We start from the raw sequence: 21,476 nt of genomic DNA on the forward strand, positions 1-21,476 counted from the left end.
CTCCCTGAAACTCTGTACAACCTCTGGTTCCTTCTGTTTATCCAGGTCCCATCTCCTTAAATTCCCACCTTTTTGCAGGTTCTTCAGTTTTAATCTACAGTTCATAACCAACAGATTGTGGTCAGAGTCCACATCTGCCCCTGGAAATGTCTTACAATTTAAAACCTGGTTCCTAAATTTCTGTCTTACCATTATATAACCTATCTGAAACCTGTCAGTGTCTCCAGGGTTCTTCCATGTATACAAACTTCTTTCATGATTCTTGAACCAAGTGTTAGCTATGATTAATTTATGCTCTGTGCAAAATTCTACCAGGCGGCTTCCTCTTTCATTTCTTAGCCCCAATCCATATTCACCAACTACGTTTCCTTCTCTTCCTTTTCCTACTGTCGAATTCCAGTCACCCATGACTATTAAATTTTCGGCTCCCTTCACTAGCTGAATAATTTCTTTTATCTCATCGTACATTCCATCAATTTCTTCATCATCTACAGAGCTAGTTGGCATATAAACTTGTACTACTGTTGTAGGCGTGGGCTTCGTGTCTATCTTGGCCACAATAATGCGTTCACTATGCTGTTTGTATTAGCTTACCCGCACTCCTATTTTCCTATTCATTATTAAACCTACTCCTGCATTACCCCTATTTGATTTTGGATTTATAACCCTGTATTCACCTGACCAAAAGTATTGTTCCTCCTGCCACCGAACTTCACTAATTCCCTCTATATCTAACTTTAACCTATCCATTTCCCTTTTTAATGTTTATAACCTACCTGCCCGATTAAGGAATCTGACACTCCACGCTCCGATCCGTAGAATGCCAGTATTCTATCTCTTGATAACGACGTCCTCTTGAGTAGTCCCCGTCCGGAGTTCCGAATGGAGGACTATTTTACCTCCGGAATATTTTACCCACGAGGACGCCATCATAATTTAATCATACAGTAAAGCTGAATGCCCTCGGGAAAAATTACGGCTGTAGTTTCCCCTTGCTTTCAGCCGTTCGCAGTACCACAACAGCAAGGCCGTTTTGGTTAGTGTTACAGGGCCAGATCAGTCAATCACCCAGACTGTTGCCCCTGCAACTGCTGAAAAGGCTGCTGCCCCTCTTCAGGAACCACACGTTTGTCTGGCCTCTCAACAGATACTCCTCCGTTGTGGTTGCACCTACGGTACGGCTATCTGTATCGCTGAGCACGCAAGCCTCCCCACCAACGGCTAGGTCCATGGGTTAGGCGGACAATTTCTGTTAATGGCATTTACGTAAAACGGCAGCTAACTGTGATTACTTCCGTGTACTATTATCACGTTTAAAAACTCAGGAATGCATGCAAATGATCCAATTAAGAACTAACTTCCATGCCCGAGGCAGGATTCGAACCTGCGACCGCAGCGGTCGCGCGGTTCCAGACTGAAGTGCCTAGAACCGCTCGGCCACACCGGCCGGCCGTGTGAGGAGGATTAGGAAAGTTCATGTGCAGATTCACATTCACGTACAAGAAATGCATAATACACGACACATATAAATATGTATTATGAAGCCTAACACATTTCCTTCCACCCGCCCACATGGGTTCTGTTGCACCCGCGGCCGGCCGCGTCGCGCAATAGAATTGGCGGCCGAGCCGCCTCCGTTTGTATTTCCCGGTGCGAGCGAGCAGCGAAACCTGCTGCTTATGGAGCGGAAACTACTGTACCGTTTCACTGTAAATACGAGTAAATACATAAATTTTGAAAATACTTAGTTTTTGAAGTCATTCTTCCTGTTCATCGCGCCTTCAAGTAAGACAAGTTACTTGTTTCTAAGAACGTTGGCAACGCTAGTCTTGGTCCATGCTGAAAAAGTATGTAAATGAAATCCCTCAAAACCAGATACTGAGCGAAAACATGTATATAAGTGCCGCAACTGTCAATCGTTTGTTAAATGGTTGTATCACATTCAGTGAAACTACTCAAAGCTGAAGGGTGAATGGAAACATTAATATAACTGACATGTCGGCAAAGAAACGTTTTATTTGGTTGTTTCATTCGTCTGAAAAACAAAGAACTGAACAAATCACACATCGACTGTGTCGGTTGTTAAGACCAGTAGGTTGTTGCATCCCTACTGCATGTCCTTGTAGTTTTCATATATAATACTTCGGATATACTTATGAGTTACCCCGTCCGATGACATAAGCGCTAGGAAAGAGAGACAGAATGAAAGGTTGATTTGATAATCTTCGTTGTCTTCTCAGTAGCAAGCTGTATGAGCAGGTTGGGTGACACTACGTGCCAGGACTACGCCTTCTCCGCGTGAGCGCCAGTTTCGCTACACAGGAGCCGGGAGCCGCGTCGCGTTTCCAGAGCGGCGGGGCCGGCGCCAGGCAGGGCGCCGCTTTATCCGGCAGCGGCGCGGCGCGGCGCGGCGCGCGCATTTGGCTCCATTGTTCGCCGCGTGACGTCATCGCTGGAGGGCCCTCGACGCGGCGCGCCAGACCCACCCTCGCTCGCGAGGGGAGCGCGGGGGCGGCCGGCGAGGCGCCGCTACCTGCCGCCTACTCCTCCCCTCGCTGTCGTCGTCACTTTCAACTGCTATAACGGGATGGAACAGGAGAACCATGTAGCCAAAACTAGAAATTAGCCCCTCGAAGCGGTGGGCCCGTGTGAATAAGATTTTTTTTCATTTTATAATGGTTGTTTCTAAAGTCTTCTCTTCTTTAAGAACGTTCATTTTTCACTTTTCTACTAGGAGTGTTTATTTTCGACACTTTCACTAGTGCTTTTTCCAGCCATTACACTCGCTGGCCGGCCGCTGTGGCCGAGCGGTTCTAGGCGCTTCAGTCTGGAACCGCGTGACCGCTACGGTCGCAAGTTCGAATCCTGCCTCGCGCATGGATGTGTGTGATATCCTTAGGTTAGTTAGGTTTAAGTAGTTCTAAGTTCTAGTGCACTGATGACCTCAGATGTTAAGTCCCATAATGCTCAGAGCCATTTGAACCATTTTTGAACTCCTATTTCAACCCTTTGATGCCACAGTAGCACCTACACCCAGCGACATCGATTATTTGATGGATATATTTCTGTATCCATCCCTATAGGTTTTCTTCTGCACAGCTCACTATGCTACTATGGACGTTATTCCCTTATCTGCTAACGCTTTCCTGTCATTTTGCCCTTCTGCTACTGTGTTTTCCACATACCCATTTCCATCCCAATACTGTGGATGATCTCTTCATTTCTTATCTCATCAGTCCTGTAACCCACATCTCAAACGCTTAGATTCTCTTCTTCTCTGCTTTTCTCACAGTCCACAATTTCCTCCAGTACATTGTTGTGAGCCAGATGGACGTTTTCAACTTTTTTCTCAAATTAGGGCCTATGTTGGTACTGGTAAAATCTGTTCTAGCGAAGAATGCACTTTTTGCTTGCGCTATTCTGCATCTTATATCCTCCTCACTTCGTACACTAATTTGTTTCCTAAGTAGCTGAATTTCTTCACTTTGTCCACATCATAGTCCCCAGTTTTCATTGTGAGTTTATCGGCATTCTCATTTCAGTTACTCTGTATTACTTTCCTTTTTGTGTGGTTTACTATCTGTACACATTCTGTGTTCATAACACTGACCATTCCGCTTAACACGTCATGTAATTCTTCCTTGCTTCGTCGCACCATATCCTCTATTAAATAAAGACGAATAAGTTAAAGCCCCCGTTAACCCTAAGAATGGTTTATGCGCTGCAGCATGGTACCATGCATAGTCCTGTTGGAGCTGGTGTGGCCTTCTCTTGACCTCTGAACTGACGTCCCCAGCCTGGTATAGGTCGACATACGATTCAACGAGAACTCCATGTACCAGTGCAGCTTTGCATTTCTCTCATTACCAACTCATTGCTGGCAGGGAAAGAAATGAAGTCGGGGCTTGAAAATTGGTGAAAGGGCTTTCGGTTGATCCTAAACGAAAATAAATGCGAAGTATAGCACCATAAATACGCCAAGCGTTCCACCACTGTTTATCAATTTCCTGATGACGTGTCACTGGAAACGATAACTACCGTAACCCCTAGGGAGAATCGTTCAGACCGGCATAAAGAGGAATTACGGCACTGTAGTAAAAGCAGATGCCAGGTTGAAGCCCATTGGGAGAATCTTAATGAGCTCGCTGAACTTCTCTGGTCTTCGTTTTTTAGCAACTGCTTCTCTCGCGAGGATGTCATAAGCCGACGTGAGTTACGACCTAATTAGTTTAGAAGCTCACGCTCAGATCAGAGGTGATGCGGGATTTTTGGTCACTCTTTTACGTTACATTACGTTACATTAATACTCGTTCCACAGATCTCCAATACGACATTTTTTAATGATGTGGAAGTGTCAGCTTAAAATAAGTTTTCATTACACAATTTTTATAGAGTTACTACTTCATATCAAAAAATTCATAGGAGTTATCATTTAGAAATTCTTTTAATTTGTTTTTAAATGTTAGTTGGCTGTCTGTCAAACTTTAAATGTTATTTGCTAAATGACAAAAGATTTTGTGGCAGCACAATTCACACCTTTCTGTGCCAACGTCAAATTTAATCCAGAATAGTGAAGATCATACTTCTACTAGTGTTATTATTTTTGAAATGGGGTGGGTTATTAACAACAAATTTCCTAAGTGAATGTATTTATTGCGAAGGTACTGTAACAATTGCGAGTTCCTCTGCAAGGCGATCTTGTGTGGGCTCTAGCTATTATTCTGATTATACGCTTTTGTGCAATAAATACTTTTTCTCTTAATGATGAATTATTCCAAAATATGTTGCCATGTGAAAGCAGTGAATGAAAATAGGGATCATAGGCTAATTTACTGATATGTTTATCACCAAAATTTGCAATAACTCTACCAGCATAATTAGCTGAACCCAACCGTTTCAGTAGATCACCAATGTGTTTCTTCCAACTCAATTTCACACCAAAGTAAAAATCCAGAAATTTTGAATATTCTGTCTTAGCCACAGATTTCTGCTCAAAGTCTATATTTATCAATGGTGCTGTGCCATTTACTTTGCAGAATCGTATATATTCAGTGAAAGTCTATTTGCAGAGAACCATTTAATACACTACTGGCCATTAAAATTACTACACCAAGAAGAAATGCATATGATAAATGGGCATTCATTGGACAAATATATTCTACCGGCCGCAATAACGGCCTTGATACGCCTGGGCATGTAGTCACACAGAGCTTGGATGGCGTGTACATGTACAGCTGCCCATGCAGCTTCAACACGATACCACAGTTCATCAAGAGTAGTGACGCGTATTGTGACGAGCCAGTTGCTCGGCCACCATTGACCAGACGTTTTCAATTGGTGAGAGATCTGGAAATGTGCTGGCCATGCCAGCAGTCTAACATTTGCTGTATCCAGAAAGGCCCGTACAGGACGTGCAACATGCGGTCGTCCATTATCCTGCTGAAATGTAGGGTTTCGCAGGGATCGAATGAAGGGTAGAGCCACGGGTCGTAACACATCTGAAATGTAACGTCCACTGTTCAAAGTGCCGTCAATGCGAACAAGAGGTGACCGAGACGTGTAATCAAAGGCACCCCATACCATCACGCCGGGTGATACGCCAGTATGGCGAGGACGAATGCAGGCTTCCAATGTGCGTTCACCACGATGTCGGCAAACACGGATGCGACCATCATGATGCTGTAAACAGAACCTGGATTCATCCGAAAAAATGACGTTTTGCCATTCGTACACCCAGGTTCGTCGTTGAGTACACCATCGCAGGCGCTCCTGTCTGTGATGCAGCATCACGGGTAACCGCAACCATGGTCTCCGAGCTGACAGTCCATGCTGCTGCAAACGTCGTCGAACTGTTCGTGCAAATGGTTGTTGTCTTGCAAACGTCCCTATCTGTTGACTCAGGGATCGAGACGTGGCTGCACGATCCGTTACAGCCATGCTGATAAGATGCCTGTCATCTCGACTGCTAGTGATACGAGGCCGTTGGGATCCAGCACGGCCTTCCGTGTTACCCTCCTGAACCCACCGATTCCATATTCTGCTAACAGTCATTGGATCTCGACCAACGCGAGCAGCAATGTCGCGATAAGATAAACCGCAATCGCGATAGGCTACAGTCCGACCTTTTTACAGAGTCTGAAACGTGATGGTACACATTTTTGCTCCTTACACGAGGCATCACAACAACGTTTCACCAGGCAACGCCGTTCAAATGCTGTTTGTGTATGAGAAATCGGTTGGAAACTTCCCTCATGTCAGCACGTTGTAGGTGTCACCAACGGCGCCAACCTTGTGTGAATGCTCTGAAAAGCTAATCATTTGCATATCACAGCATCTTCTTCCTGTCGGTTAAATTTCGCGTCTGTAGCACGTTATCTTCGTGGTGTAGCAGTTTTAATGCCAGTAGTGTAATTTTCTGAAAGACATTATTTGCAATTTTCGTAGCTGTTTCTTGTTTTTTGGCTGTGATTGCTGTACTTGTATCATCAACAAAAAGAATTTCCCTTGCATCTGCACGAATACACAGTGGCCAGTCATTAATATATATTAAGAATAATAAGGGACCCCAGACTGAACCCTGTGGAACACCATTCTTGATCTCCCCAATTAGAGAACTCTGCCGATTTTTGCAGACTATCTGCACTTTTAACTTCAAACTTCTGCATTCTTCCAATTAAATATGAATTAAACCATTTGTGTACAGTGTCACTCATACCACAATACTTCTTGGCACACGAGCGATTCCGTACAGAAGTGAAAAAGCAATGGGTTGTAGCTGAGACTTTTCACGTCTGTGTGGTTGGCGACGGTACTGAACGATTCGAATGTTAGACTAAGGAGGTAGATATGATGATGATAGGGGAAACAAGTCCCTAGGTTAGTCTACCGTTCTGCTTTTTACTGCTTCTTCACGTGTTTGCAAAGAATATGCAGAAGAACACAGACACTAGTTCATAAATTTAGTAACTGTAGAATGTAGATGAGGCTTACAATGTACAGTTACGAGAACAAATGGCCACCCCAGCCTGTAATTCTGTTGACTTTCGGACAAACACATTAACGTATGGTACTACAGACACGAACCGTGGAGGTAACACATTCTATTGCTCTAATCGAAACGTTAGGTCAAGTACTGATAACAATGTAAGGTGCGTACAGACAAATGTACGATGAAAACCAATAACCCTAGCTCAGAGGTACACAAAGGCAAGCTTCTTAGTCCACAAAGTTAACTGAGTCTTACTGCTCACTCGCATAGCGTCTGTTGTAGGCTCGTCCATCCGAGGCGGCTATTGCCGGATCTCTCGAAGTTATCCGAACTCTGCTTCGCCTGGCGTTTTTTTTTTTTTTTTTTTTCTTTATTGTGATTTCATTCCCCTGCCCCATATGGGCAGGGGAGGGCTGTCAGCAGCACAATCCGCCGCTCTTCAGCCGAGTGACACGACAACTAAAACAAGAATAAAATAATACATACATAAGGAGATAAAAAAGGGGAACATAAAACAGAGTAAGGGGAGAAAATGGAGGTAAAAATACACTGACATGTAGACGTTCATTGGGGACAGTTAAAAAAGTCACCAGAAAGTTAAAAAAACACAGTTGGCGATTCTTAAAACACAGAGAAGACACTGGATGTGCATGCACAGGTTAAAAGTTGGCCACAGTATTAAAAACACTCCGAAACAACACACTTAAAACCCACTTGGAGCACACACGACGAAGAATAAAACTACCAGGTGGGACCTGCCGAGGGAAAGGTCAGAGAGGATGGAAAAGGAGGGGAGAGCATGGGGCAGCTAGGAAAGCGGCGGGATGAAGAGAGGAGGGGCAACCGTGGGTTCACGAAGAGGCAGGAGACACATGGGGCGGGAGAGGAAATTCGCCTGGCGCCTGAGAGCCTCTATATATGGCGTTCGAGGCTGTTTGTTTATAGGTGATATGAGACTGCGTCGCTTTTTACCTCCAATACGCAATCGATGCGTGTGAAATCAGCAGTTTCTCAATGCCGAAAGTGGCTTGCACCGTGCGCATCTACCAAAGTTACGAGATTTACAGTTAATATTCATATTTGGGCGATTTTTCGTTTTCTGGCAACCTTTCATGCTTCGGTCATTACAAGGGGGTATCTTGCGGCTCTTTGAAGGAAATTAATCGCAAGTGCGACTCTCTGCATGTTGTCTTGCTGGCCGCTCCAGATTCTAACAGGAGTAACTGGCCGTTTACAGTGAAGGGCGTGCCTGCGCCATGTGAAGAACTACTCATTCCCTCTACTTTCGTGGTCATGGGTTGCGTCTTCTGAATAGCTACAGACTTCTTTTCTGCTGTCTTGGTTGATGTATGTGGTCCTGCCAGCGTTCCATTTCTCACAAGAGTCGAGCGTAGAAATAAATGTTGAACACATTGTCTTAGCATGTGGTTAAGTGTTGGATGCGATTCGCGAATTTATTGCGCTCTTGTCACTGAAATTTGTTTAGGGTTCTCGCGTATAGCTTTGTGTAGCTGTCGTTGGTGGATATTGTTTTTTCCTGTGTTCTTAATGTGGATAAGCATACCTCCTACTCGGAACATGTCCACATTATTCTTCAGACTTTGTAAATAGGCGTGTGTTTTGGCCAGTTCAAGTCCCATTATTACTCGGTGTAATTAAAATTCAGCACAAATATAGAACTGATCGTTCTAAATGCTCATTCGTTAAAACTGTTATAAAACATTCATACCTCGAATTTTCTGTTAACACTAAAACACTCGTGATTCGTGTGTTAAAAGGACACATTTTTTCTTGCTGTAATTTTATTATGCCACGACCAAAGACTCGTGTGCGATCTTTAATTTATTTCTGTTGTATAATTTTAATTACTATCTTGTGTGTGTTTTAGAGTCTGAGCTGTATAGAGCATCGATGTGACGCATGCGCTGACTTCAAGACAGCCATTGTACAATGGCGTTCATTTGCAGTTCCCTTTTAATTTTTATTTAAATATTATTTTGTTCTATATGTGTTCATGGACATTTTAGTGTATTTTTTAAATGTTTGTGAGATTTTTAAACTCAGATTTTGCAAAGATAAAAAGGAAGGTGTGAAAGGTTCACCAGGCAATATTCGATTCCTGATTAAATTCTTCTATGTTAACTCAGTTATTGTAAATGTTCAGAATCTAGTTGCTGATGATTACTTATATTATTTAGTGCCGCTAAGGCAACATAAAAATGTGAAATTTTCGTATTTGGTATGTTCAGCACGTTACCACTCCCATATCCACGGTCCCTTAAAGAAAATGTAATTCCTCGACGAAAGCAGTAACTTACTTGTTCGGCAGGTTCTTGAGTGTTCTCTATGTCCGGTAAAGCTATGTGATACTTATTAAAAGCATCTGTGATTCAAAGCAGTTAAAGAACAGAGGACACTGCACGTCACTGAAAGAAGAAATTGTCTATTTGCTAATGGTATCCATAAATGACTGAGCAAAGTTATTGTGATAAAGGTTACTCCCCAACATGTAGACGCTCCTGTAAGAAAGAAAAGCTGTGAATACTAAGCAGACTGTTGGTGCATGCTCAGCGCTATTGAACGTCATTTGATTTATGTAAAAAAGCTTCCAAAATAGAAGGTTTGTTGCCCAGATCGTAGTTGATACACATCTTGAGTATTAGTTTCGGCAAATTTATATTGCGGTCTTCAGATTGTCGGGTACGTGAATTATAAAGCTACTACAGGTAGTACATTGCCAGCCGGCCTTTGAAAACATGCAGGTAAACTCACAGGAAAGACACTCCCATGCAGCACTAAGTACACTGAAACAAAAGCCACAACTGTATCAGAGAAGTGCTGAGGTGGCAAATACAGCACATACACTGCTGTCAGATGTGTGTATGTTGATAGTCGACAACGTAATTGTGGTGTCACCGCCAGACACCACACTTGCTAGGTGGTAGCCTTTAAATCGGCCTCGGTCCGTTAGTATACGTCAGACCCGCGTGTCGCCATACGGCAGGTCTAGTCTAGAGAGACTCCCTAGCATTCGCCCAGTTGTACAGCCGACTTTGCTAGCGATCGTTCACTGTCTACATACGCTCTCATTTGCAGAGACGACAGTTTAGCATAGCCTTCAGCTACGTCATTTGCTACGACCTAGCAAGGAGCCATATTCAATTACTATAATTACTATCTTCAAGAATGTATTCTGAACAGATAATATTGTGAATCATGTACCGTCAAGAGCGCCGTTCATCATTAATTGATCAAAGTTAAGAATCAAACTAATTACGTCCGCTTTCTGAATTCTCATTCCTTGTCATGTTCCAGACCTCACGTCAGCATAGTTCTTTCCTCCTCGCGCCTGCCTGCGTGAGCTAAAACGCGTGCATTTCGACCTCCACTCGTAACACGGTGTTGGCTCTTCTGCTAACACAAAAGTAATCATCTCTCCTTCTGACAACGTCAAGTAATTACAGTCATTTGATTTGTTTTATGAGCGTCCCCGGTGTGTGCGGCACGTGAGCACCGCAGGCGGAGCGGCGTGTGGCGCCCTGGGCTAAGGCTCACCATCGAGCCGGCCTGCAGGGCGGGGAGTGGGGGAGGGGGAGCAGGCGCGGCGGGCGACGGCCGATTCGTCATGCGGCGTCGCGGCGGCGGCGCCAGGCGGCGCTGATGGCCGGCTATGCATCACGCGGCGACTCGCTGATTAACCGGCCGCGCGCGCTTCCTGAGGACGTGCGCTGCGCCGAAGCGTCATCAGTCCGCACTGCGCAGTTACACACCTAGCATCAGCGACAGGGCGCCCGTTCTGCAGTAGGGACAGGCATAAAATATACACGTCGAAGCAACGTTAGTCCACAACAATGTCGATATATATCGCTGCCAGCGAAGAAACCGGAATATCGATTAATCGACATAAATTAATGAGTATCGAAAGTGATATTGTCTGTCTTTTCTTGACTCGTAGGAACTACAGCTCTCATCAGCACATTTCTTGCCCATTCCAGCTACTATCTATCATTTACATCTACATACATACTCCGCAATCCACCATACGGTGCGTGGCGGAGGGTACCTCGTACCACAACTAGTTTCCTGTTCCACTCCCAAACAGACCGAGGGAAAAATTACTGCCCATATGCCTCTGTACGAGCCCTAATCTCTCTTATCTTATCTTTGTGGTCTTTCCGCGAAATACAAGTTGGCGGCAGTAAAATTGTACTGCAGTCAGCCTCAAATGCTGGTTCTCTAAATTTCCTCAGTAGCGATTAACGAAAAAACGCCTCCTTTCCTCTAGGGACTCCCACCCGAGTTCCTGAAGCATTTTCGTAACATTCGCGTGATGATCAAACCTACCAGTAACAAATCTAGCAGCCCGCCTCTGAATTGCTTCTATGTCCTCCCTCAATCCGACCCGATAGGGATCCCAAACGCTCGAGTAGTACTCAAGAATAGGTCGTATTAGTGTTTTATAAGCGGTCTCCTTTACAGATGATCCACATCTTCCTAAAATTCTACCAATGAACCGAAGACGACTATCCGCCTTCCCCACAACTGCCATTACATGCTTGTCCCACTTCATATCGCTCTGCAATGTTACGCCCAAATATTTAATCGACGTGACTGTGTCAAGCGCTACACTAATAATGGAGTATTCAGACATTACGGGATTCTTTTTCCTATTCATCTGCATTAATTTACATTTATCTATATTTAGAGTTAGCTGCCATCCTTTATACCAATCACAAATCCTATCCAAGTCGTCTTGTATCCTCCTACAGTCACTCAACGACGTCACCTTCCCGTACACCACAGCATCATCAGCAAACAGCTATCCCGAAGATCATTTATGTAAACAGAAAACAACAGCGGACCTACCACATTTCCCTGGGGCACTCCAGATGGTACCCTCACCTCCGATGAACACTCACCATCGAGGACAACGTACTGGGTTCTATTACTTAAGAAGTCTTCGAGCCACATATTTGGGAACCAATCCCATATGCTCGTACCTCAGTTAGGAGTCAATCTTTGCAATCTAACAGTAAATGTCTTACAATGGGCGTAATTTAATTTCATGTTTAGGACTACAAATGAGCACAGATTTGAACAGAATGTATCTATCCTGCATACTGATGAAAGTTTGCTACCTTCGTGTGCTATTTCAACCATTGCAAACGATAGGTACCAGGTGCAAAATGAAAACGCTTGGTGACATCACTGTATGAGAATTGCGGAAATTACCACTCGCTGCTAGCAACTATGAGGCAGAACACGCGCTCTCGTTACTCCTCGAGTGCCTGGATCAAGAAAAGATACGTAGACGCATTGTGAAAGTAACGCAGACTCGGCACAAAACTCATACACATTACGCACTGGAATTTAAGTTGAAATGGAAACTTGTTGTCTGAAATGTTTATACACAGAACACATATCAGAATTGTTTCATTCCCGAGTCTTCCTTCGCGTAGGAATGGACCAGCTGTATCGATATTTCAGAATACCGACATTTTGTACGATAATTTTGAAGTCTTTCACAAATTTCGATACGATATGTATCGATACTTTTAAATTTTGCCCTTTTCTATATTGCGATTCCCCAAGCCCCCATCCCCGCACTGTTTCTCTTCCTTACTCTTTTTCCCTTAGGACAAATTAATTTATTTAACACTCGATTATTTCCATATAATCAACAGAAGCGGAACGTAATTCACCAATGAACATAAAGGCTCTCCTGGAAGACATATAAATTTATAGTTACACCTACAGTGGTGAAATAACTGTGAAATAACTGTTGCATATTGCCGAAACTTTAATACTGATCGTTGTAGTCCAGAAATACATTATGGTATAAATACACTGGTTTGTTTTTATACAATTCTAGCTAGAACAGTCCATGTTTCTAGCGCGAGGGTGCTGTGTGTACCTTCTACGGCAACCGTGTTACCTGTAAACATAGCAGTACTCGTGATGTGTGTTATTACGAGAGTTGTGTTGCTTCAGGTTGGCTCGGACAGTAGTAACGTACATGTGTGGATAATAAACCTACGTCAAGATCGTAAATTTTCTTTACTGGGTACTGGTCTCGGTTCATTACAGAGCCATGTCCAGATGAATTTAAAATTTTGTTCCGTGTGGGACGCTCGTTACATATCGCCGTGTTTTTAAACTCTCCCTAAAGTGAAAATCTTAGTTGGTTATGTAAACTGACAACGTTAATCATGAACCAAATGTTGCTACAGTGCCCATTTTGCCACTTCGCTTAAAACAATTATAAAAAAAATGTAACGTACTTTCCAATGATCAAACCTCTGTCAATACAATCAAGCTTCCACAGTCCTCTGCAGGCCCTGTATTGCTAGCCCTTCTCTCCCCAGTCGGTACCAATTGATGTCAGACCACCTCAAACGCTAACATTTACTGGACCTGCAATGCTCATCCAAACACCTCTTAAGTCAGACACATTTCTATGCATAATCTGAAAATTATGTGTGTATGTGTGTGTGTGTGTGTGTGTGTTGGGGCTTATGGGCGCTCGACACCGAGGTCATCAGCGCCCTGACACACATTAAAAGGAACGAATGTGGACAGACCCAATAAAACTGAAGCACACACTCAAAGAAAGCAGGAAAAGAAGGAAAATGCTACATAAGAAATTAAAACCAAAGGAAAGGGAAAACATAGCAACAAGGATGCCACAGGAAATTGTCATTGGCTGGCCACTTACATAAAATATGGACGAGCTTGTCACACAGTGAGCAAATTAAAATCCTCTCCCTAAAATCTTTGTACAAACATTTGACATGGCACAGAACTTTAAAACTTTAACCACGTTCGTCCGAGTGTTGCCCAAAAGAGATGGCAGGTCCGCTGGCAAGTCAGCCGCGGCCCGCTGGTCAGAAAATAAAACGCAATCCAATGAAACGTGGCGCACTGTGTCCTGGACGCCGCAAGCACCACACATTGGAGGATCCTCTCTCCGGAGCAGGAAGCCATGCGTCATAGGGCTGTGGCCTATCCGAAGCCGAGTGAGGAGAACCTCGTCCCGTCGATGGGGCTGAAAAGAAGTACACCACACACGCGTTGTGGGCTTGACTACACGGAGCTTATTGTCAGTCACTTCCAGCCACTCATCCTCCCACCGATGCATGATTCGTGAGCTCAAGAGCGAGGTGAGTGCGTGCAGGGGGATAGCACACTGAGATACTTGTGGTTCGAGACACGCCTCCTTGGCTGCGAGATCTGCCCTTTCATTCCCAGCAATGCCGACATGCCCCGGAACCCAGCAGAAAGCTACAACCTTCCCCAGTCGCTGTAGTCGGAGGAGGGCATCCTGGATGGTCTGGACTATTTTGTCTGCCGGATGCAAACGTTGTAATGAGTGAAGGGCACTGAGTGAATCGGAACAGACAAGAAATTTAGGAGAGGAAGAATGTCTCATCTGCTCCAGTGCCCGCAAGATCGCAGACAATTATGCATCAAAGACAGTAAACGCTTGAGGCAGTCGGATCTTGAGGACACGATCCGGAAAAACAACTGAGCATCCAACAGAATCCCCTTGTTTCGACCCATCCGTAAAAACAGCTACATAGTCGTGGTGCTCAGATAAAATGGCAGAAAATGCTGCATTAAAAACGGTGGCGAGAGTGCAATCTCTCTTGTACTGCAATAAATCTAAAATCACTCCGGACGTCTTCAGTAACCAGGGTGGCAGGCGGTTAAAACCCTGGATTTGGGGTTGTACAGACTCCACACCGAGGGACTCTAGCACACGTTGCACACGGATCCCAAACGGCAACGTAGCCCGGGGACGGCGGGAAAAAAGGCGGTCCAGAGGTGGATGGGCAACAAGACGGTGAGCACGCGAGCTGGGAGCTGCAAGAAACTTACAAATCTGGCGCACCAGCAGGAGCTGCCGCCGGATGGTAAGTGGCGGTTCGCCAGCCTCAGCACAGAGGCTGGGTACGGGACTGGTCCGATAAGCACCCGTGGCCAGTCGAATCCCAGCATGGTGAACAGCGTCAAGGATCTGCAAATAAGACGGCCTTGCTGACCCATATACTATGCACCTATAGTCCAGCCGTGAACGCACAAAAGCTGGATAAAACTGAAGGAGGCGCGCCCTGTTCGCTCCCCAAGACCCTGTGGCTGAGGCACTTGAGGATGTTCAGTGCCTTCAGGGTTCTGGGTTTCAAGTCGCGTAGGTGTGGCAGCCATGACAACCTGGAGTCAAAAATTAGGTCCAAGAAACCGCACTGTGTCTCTAAAATGTAGGACAGTATCCCCCAGATGCAAGGCAGGCAAAGTAAAAAGACGACGAGAACGATTAAAATGAACACAAACACACTTAGTGGCAGAAAACCGAAAGACCCGTCTTCGCAGCCCACTCCTCTAACCGCCGCACTGTTAGCTGCAACTGACGGCTCACGGTTGCAACACTGGAGGAGGAACAGAAAACAGCAAAGTCGTCCACAAACAAGGAGAACTGTACTGGACTCGTCACTGTAGACGGTATACTTTTGATGGCTATGGCAAAGAGGGTAACGCTTAAAATACTGCCCTCGGGGACACCGTTCTCTTGCTCAAAGCGATCAGACAGTGTGTTACCAACGCGGGTCCGAAAAAACCGCTGAGACAGGAAAGACCGAATGAAAATGGGGAGGCGGCCACGAAAGCCCCATTGATGCAGTTGTGCAAGAATACAGTGTCTCCAAGTAGTATAATATGCCTTACTGATATCAAAGAAGATACCGATACAGTGATGCTGATGGAGGAAAGCCTGCTGAATAGCCGCCTCTAGGAGGGTCAGGTTGTCGACCGTGGACCTAAATTTTCGGAAGCCACACTGAAAACGGCTAAGGAGCTGTCTGGTCTCTAACAGCCAGACCAGACGACGGTTAACCATACGTTCCAGGGTCTTGTCGACACAGCTTGTCAAGGCGATACTACGATAACTACTGCGACATGTGAGGTCCTTTCCCGGTTTGAGGAGAGGGATGAGGATTGCCTCCCTCCACGAGGTGGGGAACACTCCTGTCTGCCATCTGAGATTAAAACATTCGAGGAGGATTTCCTTTGGCGCCGCTGGCAGATGTCGAAGCATGGAGTACCGGATGCGGCCGTAACCTGGTGCAGTGTCAGAAGTCTCAGTAAGTGCCGATTCAAGTTCCCACATGGAGAAAGGGGAGTTGTAGGCCTCAGAACTGTTCGACCGGAAGTCCAAGTTCGCTCTTTCGACAGTCGCGCAGTAGCGACGAAACGCTGGATCCTGGGTTGCAGTGGCAGTACTTTGTGCAAAATGCTCTGCCAGCGTCTGAGTAATGGCTCTGGGTGTCGTTAGGAGGCATCCCTGGTTCAGGACTGCAGCTATTGGTAAACGGCTGCGTTTACCGGAAATCCTCCGGATGGCTTCCCATACTTTTGTGGAACAAGTGGAACGGTTGATGGAGACCAGGAACTCCTGCCAGGACCTTTTCTTGCTATCTTTAATGACACGGCGTGCCCTGGCTCTCGCGATTCGAAAGGCGGTAAGATTGACCGCTGTTGGGCGGCATTTAAATCGGCGAAGAGCCTCACGCCTGTCCCTGATGGCTGAACGGCACTCTTCTGTCCACCAAGGCACAAGGCGCCGCTTAAGAGGGCCAGAAGACTGTAGTATGGACAGGTCAGCAGCATGATGGATCACAAGTGTGATGTGACCCACCCATTCCTGTACGCTGTTGTGGCGTTCAAAGACAGCCAACTGAGTGAACAGTGGCCAGTTAGCGCTGCCAATCATCCAGGATGGCGGCCTCTGCTCCAGCAATACACCATCCAGGAGATGAATGCGGATGGGGAAGTGATCGCTGGAATGAAGGTCGTCAATGACCTCCCAGTGAACAGAGTCGGTGAGGTTTGGAGAGCAGAAAGATAGGTCAATGGCTGAGAATGATCCAGTAGCAGTAGAGAAATGAGTCGGAGTACCTGTGTTGAGGATGCATAACACTTGAGACGTTAGGAGGCTCTCCAAAATTCGACCTCGAGTGCAAAGAGAAGTGGAGCCCCACAGGACATGACGGGCATTGAAATCTCCCAGGAGGAAAAATGGGCAGAAAAGTTGGTCGATAAGATCTGTGAGAGCGCCTAGGGTCATTGCATCCAGAGGGGGTAAATAAAGGGAGCAAACGGTAAGCCTCCGAGGTGAATGAATTTCAACTGCAACTGCTTGCAGGTCAGTATCCAGGGGGAGAGCAGAGGAGTGGTGGTCGTTATTGACAAACACGGCGACTCCGCCTTTGGCCCTTTCTCCAGTCAGGTCATCTTTGTGATACAACGTATAGCCCCTTAGTACAGGAGCATCAGATGGTTTTAAATGCGTTTCCTGTAAAAACAAGCACAGGGGGCGTTGCCTTGCTAGGAGGTTCAGTTCCTCCACATGTACCCGGAATCCATTCATGTTCCACTCTGTAATGGGAGCCATCTATCAGGGTGGGAGTACCTTCATTCTCACTTTCTGTCGGGGAGGAAAGCCCACAACAGGTGGAGGCTCAGTTTTGGGACGAAATGATTGCCCCAGTCTGACATCAACCTCCATCGCCTCTGAAGAGGAGTCGAGAGAGACGTCAGAGAGAATGACATCAACATCAGCAGACTGTATAACTTCAGTCTCCTTTAGCGGGCGAGTCTTTACCTTTGTCTTTGGCCTAGATTTCTGGCCTGAGGTGGCATTGGAGCCAAAACGTCAGAAGCAGTAGGGGGTGTAGCAGCGCTGGGCAGTGCACAAGACTGGACCCGAGAAGGGGCAGGAAGTTCCATGATATCAGCTACCACGGCCTGGTCAGAAGGCCGGGATGGAGCAGCAGGCTTCACAGGAATGGCAGCAGCACACGTACATTGACAAACGCAGGTGCTAGTGCTGACAGTAGCAACCTCCGTTTGTGTAGCGGCATCGGTTTTCAAGACTGGCTGTTTCAGAACGGAAGAAAAGGAAGCAGCGAACGTGGGCTGCTGCATGGACTTGTAAATTTTCTTTGCCTCACCGTACGGGATGCGTTTGGTGGTTTTAAGTTCCTGGATCTTCCGTTCCTCAAGGAAAACTCTACATTCCCTACTCCACACAGGGTGATCCCCAGAGCAGTTGACACACTTGAGAGAAGAGGAGCCACCAACTCCCTCATGGGCGGCTTTACCACATTTCCCGCAAGTGGCTTCCCCTTTACAGCCGAGAGTAGCGTGTCCAATGTGTTGGCATTTAAAACACCGCATGGGGTTGGGGTAATAAGGCCGTACACTGAGACGTAGGAAACCTGCCTTCACATGCTCTGGCAATTTGGTGCTGTTAAACGTAAGGATAAATGAGTCAGATTTCATGAGAGCACCGTCCACCCGTGTCATAACGTGTTGCACGGCGACAATTCCTTCCCGGGACCATTCAGCCTTCAGTTCGTCTTGGGGAATGTCAACGAGATCTCTGCAAGTCGCAACAAATCACAACACCCTTGCTGTAGTTCAAGGTGTTGTGAAATTCACTCTCTATCGCAAACTCCCCAAGAAATTGTGCCTTCTGAAGGTTCTGGACTTGCTGGAAGCTAGATGTTTCAACCAACAAGGTGCCATTTCGCAAGCGCTTTACAGATTTTAATGTGCCAGCAATACCTTCTAAGCCCTTCTGGATATAAAATGGTGAAATTTTTTCGAAATTCCCATCTTTTCTTTTAATTATAAGATCACATTCTGCGAAGCAGCATGCGTTCTGTTACTATTACTTGAATCAGAAGGACTGGCTCCACGAGCCCTCTTGTTAGACTGGGTGTTAGAACCTACCAGCGGCCCACCCTATCCGCTGGGAGGAAAAGAAGAAAAGTTCGAGGGTTACATCTCGGTCCCACGACCAGCTAGGGAACTAGGAGTCCACCTAGACAGAGCCCCGCCTGCCTAGATAAGCCTTATACCACTGATGTGCGGCAGGTTCCCCAGAGGTTGCCCGCTAACGACTGTTCCACCTCAACAGCCATGCATCTCATCAGCGCGCAGCACAACTTGAGATTGAGTGGTTGTTTATAGAGGTTTATTCCATCCTCGCAATCCAGGCGGTCAAGCCAAGATCCCCATTCCCTGAGACACACAACATTCCACCGCCGCGCCGCACGGTGGTCGCTGAAGGATGCTCAGAGCTTACGGACACAAGGGACTGGCGGCGCTTACCAGTTCCCAGCTCAGGAACCCCGGGGTCGCCATGCCCGTACTCAGAAAATGAATGCTGAGCCCCTGGGGGCCTGAAAATTACCATCATTAATTCTTGGAAAACAAGACCTCATAACTGAAAGTCACTGCAAGTACTGAGTCACCAGATGACTTCAATGAAAGCACTAACGACAGAGTTCCTCATTCTCAAATTCACTCATCATGCTAATCACAGTTAAACACTCAGTTAAGATTATGACCTTTAGATAAGCCCACACATACGTACGTATACAGAGTTAAATCAACTTACAAAATTGTTGAGGCTTTCGTGGCCACTTGTTGACAAACTGCCTATTGGTTTCTGACTCGGGTTCTTCGGCCGACGTCCATCTAATGATTTTTCTGACGTTTCACCAGCACGAGTGGCTGGCATTGTCAAAGCTTCACCCTCCATTGCCGGTGGTGAACTGGAGCCGAGCTCGCGGGCGCAGACTATATGTACCTGGCGCGCCAACGTCCGAGGGCTTCTCCGCGGTCATTTCCGGTGCGGTTCTCCTCTTGCTACCTGCGACGGTCGTTCGCTGCAGTACGGGAAGCCAGGATCCGTTTACCTTAAGGCTTTCCTCTTTCTTGTTCAAACTGTTCGTGTGTTTTTGTATTTCTACGGCTTCTCTGAACAAGCGCGAGTGATAGTGCTTCTCTACAGCCAGAACTTCCGTGTCGGCGAATTTTATTACGTGGGCGGTCTCATTCAGTGCGTGCTCTGCCACGGCCGATTTCTCCACCTGCCCCAACCTGCAATGTCGCTTATGCTCTTTGATCCTGGTGTTAATGGATTGTCCAGTCATTCCGACATAAACTTTTCCGCATGTGCATGGTATGCGGTATATTCCCGACATTGCAAGTGGGTCTCTTTTCTCCTTCGCCGATCTAAGACACTCTTTGATCTTCCTTGTCGGTTTGAAAATCGTCTTTACGCCATGATTGCGCAATATACGGCCGATTCTGTCCGTCACTCTGGGAATGTATGGCAGAAAGGCCGTACCCGACAATTCTTTTTCTGGTTCCTTACATCGCCGAGTGTTTGGCTCTGTTACTCTTCTAATATAATTTGTGGAGTACCCATTGCTCCTCAGGACAGTTTCCAGGTGTTGCATTTCTCGTTTGAGGTGTTGCGGCTCACATATTCGTCCTGCTCTCGTCACGAGCGTACTAATCATGCCTCTTTTCTGGTTCGGGTGGTGGTTTGACAGTTTGTGCAGGTATCGGTCCGTGTGAGTCGGTTTTCGATACACGCTGTGTCCCAGGTTTTCGCCGTCCCTTGTGACCAGAACATCTAGAAATGGCAGTTTCTTGTCCTTTTCTACTTCCATGGTAAATGTTATGTTGGCATGGAGGCTGTTCAAGTGTCTTAGGAAGTCGCCGAGCTGTTCTTCACCATGGCTCCACACCACGAAAGTATCATCGACGTACCTGTACCACACCTTAGGTTTGCAAGTCGCCGAGTCCAGTGCCTGTGCTTCGAATTGTTCCATGAAGAAGTTGGCCACCACTGGACTGAGAGGACTACCCATGGCGACGCCTTCCAGCTGTTCGTAGAAATCGCCATTCCACGTCAAACAGCTCGTGGTGAGACATACATGGAAGAGCTTTCTGATGTCTAGCGGGAAAATGGAACCGATGTGCTCCAGAGCGTCACTGAGTGGCACTTTCGTTAATAACGAAACAACATCAAAGCTGACCAGGATGTCGTTTGGTGCAAGTTTCAGTTTCTTCAGCTTCTCAGTGAAATGTCCTGAGTCCTTAATGTATGTGTCGGTCTTCCCCACGTGTGGCTGGAGCATGAGGCCAAGTGTTTTGCCAGTTTATATGTCGGTGATCCAGGAGCGCCAACGATCGGTCTCAGTGGAACGTTGTTCTTATGGATCTTGGGTAATCCATACAGCCGAGGTGGTAGGGCTTCTGTGTTGCGCATGTTTCTCTGTATGTCCGCCGGCAGAGAAGACGCCTTGATTAATCGATTCGTATTCCGTGTGATACGTTGCGTCGGATCTGCGCTTAGTTTTCGGTACGTCGTCGGATCTAATAGGTCTCGGATCTTTTGCTCATAATCTTCGGTCTTCATTACGACGGTCGCCTTCCCCTTATCGGCAGGCAATACCAATATACTCTTGTCGGCGTTGAGATTCTTAATGGCTTGTACCTCTCTTTCTTCAGGTTGCAAGCTGGTGGTTTTGCTCGGCGCAGTATCCTGTCTGTTTCCGTGCGTATTTCCTCCCTTTCACAAGGAAGGGTACGAATGGCTGCTTCGTTGTTGGCAATGATGTCCTCCAGAGCA

Source organism: Schistocerca cancellata, chromosome 2 (genome assembly GCF_023864275.1).
Source record: "Schistocerca cancellata isolate TAMUIC-IGC-003103 chromosome 2, iqSchCanc2.1, whole genome shotgun sequence".
Taxonomy (NCBI): Eukaryota; Metazoa; Arthropoda; class Insecta; order Orthoptera; family Acrididae; genus Schistocerca; species Schistocerca cancellata.